The sequence below is a fragment of the Alosa sapidissima genome, chromosome 23, assembly GCF_018492685.1.
Source record: "Alosa sapidissima isolate fAloSap1 chromosome 23, fAloSap1.pri, whole genome shotgun sequence".
Taxonomy (NCBI): Eukaryota; Metazoa; Chordata; class Actinopteri; order Clupeiformes; family Clupeidae; genus Alosa; species Alosa sapidissima.
Genome location: NC_055979.1, coordinates 1,040,908 through 1,047,500, shown reverse-complemented (window position 1 = coordinate 1,047,500; position 6,593 = coordinate 1,040,908). Strand labels below are relative to the sequence as shown.

General features: G+C 43.6%; 1 protein-coding gene across 11 annotated transcripts in view; it reads right to left on the bottom strand.

Annotated features, from left to right (window-relative positions):
- Positions 1-4,161, bottom strand: part of baz2ba (bromodomain adjacent to zinc finger domain, 2Ba) — a 92,103-nt gene extending 87,942 nt beyond the window's left edge. For 8 of the 11 annotated variants that reach the window (XM_042080104.1, XM_042080106.1, XM_042080102.1 and 5 more), the window contains exon 1: positions 3,917-4,160. The gene's annotated coding sequence lies outside the window, so the exon portion shown is untranslated. Of the gene's footprint in view, positions 1-3,916 lie in introns of all 11 variants that reach the window. The other 3 variants (XM_042080098.1, XM_042080099.1, XM_042080101.1) reach the window with 1 other exon arrangement.
- Positions 4,162-6,593: the final 2,432 nt, after the last annotated feature.

The window sequence follows — 6,593 nt, the reverse complement described above, 5'->3', positions numbered from 1 at the left end:
AAACAATATTTCATGTCATGAATACAAAATACTCCAACTATCCAAACAAACACTGGCATTAAGTCAGCCCCCTCTCTTTTTTAAGGACATTCATAGGATACCCCCCACAGCCGACAGCATTCTGGGAAATGCCTAAATGTAGCCTTGTCAGCCTCTGGATTCGAGTGGGAGTCCACAAGCGGCCCCAAAAATGGGTCCTGCACGTCCCATCCTGATTAAGATGGTGTCAGGCCTCACAAAAAACAAACTCAGCAACGCAGCCCTGTCCGTCTCACCTGCCACCACTGATCCCAGGCACTGGCCAATGCAAAACCTTGTTAAAGGGAGAGGCCCCAGTGCTAAAGCAAAGTCACAACACCTGCTGATGTAATCCTGCAAAGCAAAAGGCTTTGTAGAATGACAGTATTTTAATTCTTGGATATTTTACAGATTTTTATCAACTGTTATCAACCGTCACTTTTTTAATCTTTTTTAACTAAATCAGAAAAAGTGCTAGGCCCCATTTTAACTAGGCTAAACCAGGTGTGTATTGGGGCAAAGAACACGAAGACAACCTAAATCAATGACACACTCTTTGGCAACACAGAGGTGACATTGAGATAAAATTATCTTGTTAAAAACAACAACCACCTCAACAGAATTGAGAAAACAAACCAAAGAAGACACTATTCCAAGGTTCGTGGATTTGGGAATCCCTGGACACTTCTTCAAAACTAATTTGTCCCTAATCAGCTTATAATCACCCCTTCTTCTCCCAACTCCATCCCACACTCAACCCCCACCAAGGACCAACTCAAAGCTCTTCAGCATGACTACAACTCTGCAAAGATGAGACAAACAGGATTCAGCCTAACACTGGATGATGGCTATAAGTCTGTGGCTCGGTTTTTAGATTTGTCTGTTCAAGAGCACTCATCAGGTCTGTGTCAGGCCTAATGTTCCTTTCTTTCCTCCTCCTCTTTTCTCGCGCTCTGTCTATCCACTTTTCTTTCTCTCCCTTGTTCTTTCCTTGAACCTCGCCATGAGGAAAAACAACATCCTGCTCCGACAGGACACGGGAGCGACGCCTCCAACCCTCATCTGGCACGGAAAAAGACATCCATCCGTTTTTCCCCCCCTCTTTCTCTTCTTTTCTTTCTTTTTCCCCTCTCTCTCTCTCTCCCCCTCCCCTCTATGCTTTGGGTGTGCTTGAGAGAGCACAGTAGGCATTCGCCTTCAAACCCCCACATCACAAACAAGCCCTGACAGATTGGTTCTCTCTCTCTCTCTCGTTTGCACTCAGGGAAACACAACGCGAACGTGTATTAGTGGGTCCAGGACTGTGTGTTCAGCTGTGGCTGGCTCGCACGCACACACACACAAACACACACACACACACACACACACGCATGCACGCACATATGCACACGCACATATACACACATACACACGCACACTCACACAAGCTCAACAATAGACATTTGTAATGGCACTGGAGAGTGGGTGAGACTGTTCCGTTTCAATTCACTGATATCGCTAATGGCTTCTTAGCAGTTCCATGAAATCAAGCAGCTGTCAAGTCGATGCAATGAGAGCGCAGGGAGGAAGAAGGAGAGAGTGGGAGACAGAGAGATAGGCAGAGAAAGACAGAGAAGGCAAAACAGAAGGAGCAATGACATTCCCACAAGAGAGAGGGGGGTATAGAGATATGGCATTCCCACAAGATATAGAAAGAGAGAGAGAGAGAGGGAGAGAGAGAGAGAGAGATAGAAAGAGAAAGAGAGATGTCATCAGGATGTTTGGCTAAACATCTGTTCACATACACTCATGGCTTTTTCTGCAGGCATCCACATCCTCACAAAGGGGCCTGAAGGGGCAGAAACATTTGTGTCCATCCCCAGTTCTCTCAGGCAATGGGGCCCCTAGCACATGTTCCGTTTGGGAGGCACCTATGTGTCATGTAGGCTAAGACTAGGGGAGCAACATTGGTCAGTTACGCAACACTTCATTTAAGAGCTATATGGCAGACACTTTTGTTTCCCGTGGGCGACAGATCCCACATATACAAATGCGACCATTACATCCCGAAATGCACACACTAGCAAACACAAAAAAGGGTAGACTATACTTTTGTAATGATGTGATGTGATGACTACCTGTGTGTCAGCATAAATTAAAAACATCACCATTGGTCACTCTTTATTACCAACGTCCCACTGCTACGAATAACTCCATGGCAGACTGTCTCATTTTTTGGCAGAGGTTGTGGTAGCCTGACCACTGGACAAGCTAGAGCTAACCCACTGGTAACAAAAGGGTCAGTTCTTAGATTGACGACATCACTGACACTTAAGTCTGACTATTAAGAATAGTCGTGGGCAACCTTTTTTTTTCTTTAACTTTACTCAATTTAAAGCAACTCATACTTACTCCTTACTTTTAGCAACCCCCTTGTTTTATTGATATTGTTTAACAGATGCATTTGTATCAACAAACTGTCAAAAACAAAAGCATATCCTTCTTATTGTCGTTGACCAAAAATTCACTCAACAAGTGCACCAAGGACGTTTCTGAAAAAACGTTTTACGGATTGCAGTCGTTTGTTTATACTTTTTAAGTAATTCATAACTAGACAAAAACAGTATGCAGCTTTACAACTTTTCATTTCTAACTAACAATGCAACCATCTGCCAGCAGACAAAAACAAGAAAAAAAGGCCAGACTAACATTAACAGTTAGTGCTTGCTCTTGTCTGTCCACCTGTCCACCCAGAGCATAGGCTGTTAAAATTATACACACGTCACATTTAAATCTTAAATTACAGCTTTCCGTGAGGCCAAGCCCGCAATAACACCCCCTCGCCGTTCGTGTATTTATTTAAAGTATCCCTTATCTGGCGATGTTGTTTTAACATCAATGCCCATGCTTTCCGTGAATAACGCAACATTTTGCTTAAACTTCACATGACGTCATCGCTCCTGCTCGAGACAATTCTTAACTTTCTGTCTGTAAAAACATGGATTCGTATGCTTTCGATTGTAGCGAAAAGACCGGCGAGTTCAAATTAACCAAGATGGCGAGAGGCTTGTTGTTTAGAGGGCAGAAAAATGGAGGATATTGTAATATACACAAAGGGATAAATTTCAACAACTCGGCCAGGCAGCAGCCGCTTCTCTTTAAGGAAGCAACAAAGATAAGAGCAAAGAAAACCTCAAGTCAAAACAGCGGACTGCCCTCACCGATGAGCGGATTTTATACAAAAATGCCTTAGAAACACGGTTAACGTTGTCTACAAAACCATCTCGTAAAATATACAACATAACATTTAATAGTTTTTATCTTGTTTTCTCAGTGAAGAGCTGTTAGCTTTTGCCATCATCTGTGAGACGGACATTAAATAGACCAAAGGTAGCTTCTGCTGCTCTACCTTCAAACTGACTCCAGCATTTCGTATACTTAATTTAAAACCATACACAGCCATCCACACATCTAGCGTAACTGTACGTAAGTACTCTCTCTCTCTCAAAAATGTTTGGATGCCAAAAATTATTTTTGACAGTTTTTATTTGAAAATAGATCAATTAAACCGCACGAGAGAGAGGACACAAAGACGGGTATCCTACAGCCCAAGTCACAACCTCGGCTCTAGCCACAGCAGCAACACTTCGACCAATCTTGAAGTTTTACATTTAAATAGTCAAGGTGCGAAATCCACTGACTTGTCACTTTAAGATTCGTTTCTAGATTTTGCCAAGTTTAGACTAAACCTGCAGCTCATGCTTTTAAGATTGGTCCGTACCTCGCGAAAGAAACTAACGAGCTAGCTAGCTCACTCGCTAAAGAAATCAAGCCAGCCAGCAACACAACATTGATTCTTCGGTGTAGTAACTGGTCGCCCTTAGCTAGCAACCTCCACCTTGAAATAAATATAACTTACCGTAGTTTTCACACTTGAAGTTATTCCCTTTGATTTCGCTATGTGTAATACTTCGTTTTACGTTGCGCTTTCTTTTCCTTTTCGATTTGGTTTCGTAAGAGACCGGTCGCAGGAGGAGATGATAAAGAGGGGAATTGGGCAGTAATTGAGTCTCGGTGTGAGTGACTGTGTGTGTTAGTTACGAACAGCAGATTGAAGGAGTCTCTTCCCAAGGTTTATTCTGCTTCACTTCAAGGAACCAAAGTGACGTCAGCCTGCGAGTGCTTTACAATGAAAACTTTTATTCATTCTCGTTGGACGGAAAGGCTGGCACGCTTCAAATTATTCATATGTTTTGTAATTGTTCAAACAAATGGAATTGTAGTGCCAGGGATGAGCCAGTGCAATGTCCTTCAAATAGGCACCTTTTCATCCTCTGTCTTAGCCATTTAAACTCTTTTGTAGCCTATGATATGCACATAACCTTATCGTTAATGGTAACGATTAGCTTTTTATGGCCTATTGTGCGAGTGTAAATGTTTCAGGTGTCTTAAAAATCCAAATAGCGAAATTAATTAAACATTTGAATCGAAGTATTCATTCGCGTACATGCGAATAAAGTAGCCTAGGTTATGTGTGAAATGTCGGAATACAGGCTTTAGTAACGGCTGCTATTACAGGTCCTTCTTGAACTTTAAATAATTGAGTTATTATTATACTATAATTACTGTTTCTGAAAATTAAGTCATGTTGTATTTCCAAACGGTGTATAGCCATCTGTCAGGGCAATGCGATCAAATCTTGTATAGCCTTTACATTTGTCATCAACAAAAATGTCTAGAACAATATTCAAATTGTGAGATAACAGATTAACCCTGACTGCTTGCTTGTGACCTCTTAATCTGAAGGGGTAGACTACACTATTAATGTTACGTGCAATCCATGCATAATCTTTAAGATGCAGATCCACTTGAAACAAGACTTCCCGTATCTTAAAGAATACACTTAGTGTTTTGATAATCCTTTAAACACAGATACACCTACAGTTGACTATGATTCCATTGATATCTCAATTGAATTACACTCTCAGAAGAGGAGCTAGATTGTCCCAGGTCCTTTTTTCTGTTGCAGGCTCTAATATGGAGAACGCAGGCATGGCCATCTGTGCCTAATTCTCTCTTGCTTGCTCTCTCTCTCTCTTGCACCCCCACCCCACCCCCCTCCCGCAAGCGCAATCAGCAACAGGCTGAGAGGGGAGCCTTTGACCCAGACTGGGTCGAGACAGGGGGGGCAGATTATTTCATTCAGCAGGAAAACAACAACAGAGGGGAGAGATGGGGGACATGCTGCCACTCCCCAATACAGGGGGCGTGAGTGTGTGTGTGTTTGGGGGAGGGGGGATAAATGAGGAAGACAACTCCCCATAGTGCAACCCAACACACTGATGCCACCATGTCCGCTTTGGGACCTCAAAATAAAAAAGCCACTGAGCACCACTTAGGCAGGTTGCCTAGTGCAACGAAAGCAGACTTGACTGCATTAATCCAAAAACATTACTTTTTGTGAAACACAATTAGCAAGTCTTGCCAAAAACATGGGTAAAATGAGTTGCTGAGCTGAGTTTTTTTTCTGTGGTTAAACATCTGCAAAAACATATATTACAGAATACAGAATGAGAGAGTAGTTGAAGTGTTGCACAGTATAATGATAGTGTTCACTGTTTCATTACATTAATTCTTAACAAAAATGCTATGGACTGATAGTTATTGAATTAGCAATTTCAATAGTGATTTTTCTCAGAATTTCAGAGGCAAGCGGGAGAGATGGGGCTGGATGAGCCACGGGGAGGGCGGGAGGTGGGTGGGGTGTTATGGTAGGAGGCTCGCAGGCTGCCTCACTTCTTCTCTGGGAATGCAAAGCAGGCTCATCTGCTTCTTCACCGTTTCGCATGGCTATTGATTTTCTTTGTCCTCTCCCTGCCTCTCACCTGTAGAGAGGAGGGTCAGTAGTGAGTGGAGAGGGGGGGAGAACAGGGCCTCTTTAAGGGCCGCCGGTTGAAACTGGCCTCTGGAGACTGTCACATGCACACACTCTCACACACGCAGGCACACATACACACACGGCAGGGGAGAAGAGAGGACTAAGCTGCCAAGCTTGCTTATGGCAAATTTTTGTCTTGTGTTTGCATGCATGCATTTCCTTGGCACGTTGGCTATTGGATACATGCGGGTATGAGTGCACTTGTACATCACATGTGCGTATTTGCCTGTTCAGAATCTGTACTTTTTCATATACATAGGGGTGCATGTATGTATGTGTGTTCAGGTTTGTGTGCATGTTTATCTGTTTGTTTGTATGCAGATGTTACATGCTGTCTGTGTGAGAGATGCAAAGAGAGTGAGGTGGGTAAAGATGTGTGTGTGTGTGTGTGTGTGTGGGAGGGAGGGGTGTTAACTGGCCCTGTTTCATTTGGGCCTGCGTTGCGTTGGTGGGGGTGGGGAAATGGGCGCGTGGGGGTGTTGTCGGATCAGCGAGCCGGTCGGTGTGGCAGCAGCCCTCACCCCTCTGCTCTGCGTGCAGCAGGAATGTTGGCTGTGCCGCGGTCATTTGTAACATAATAAGTGCGAGTACAATGAGTGCAATGCAAACCTACAGAGGGGGATGGGTCTGAGGACGCGCGTGTGTGTGTGTGTGTGTG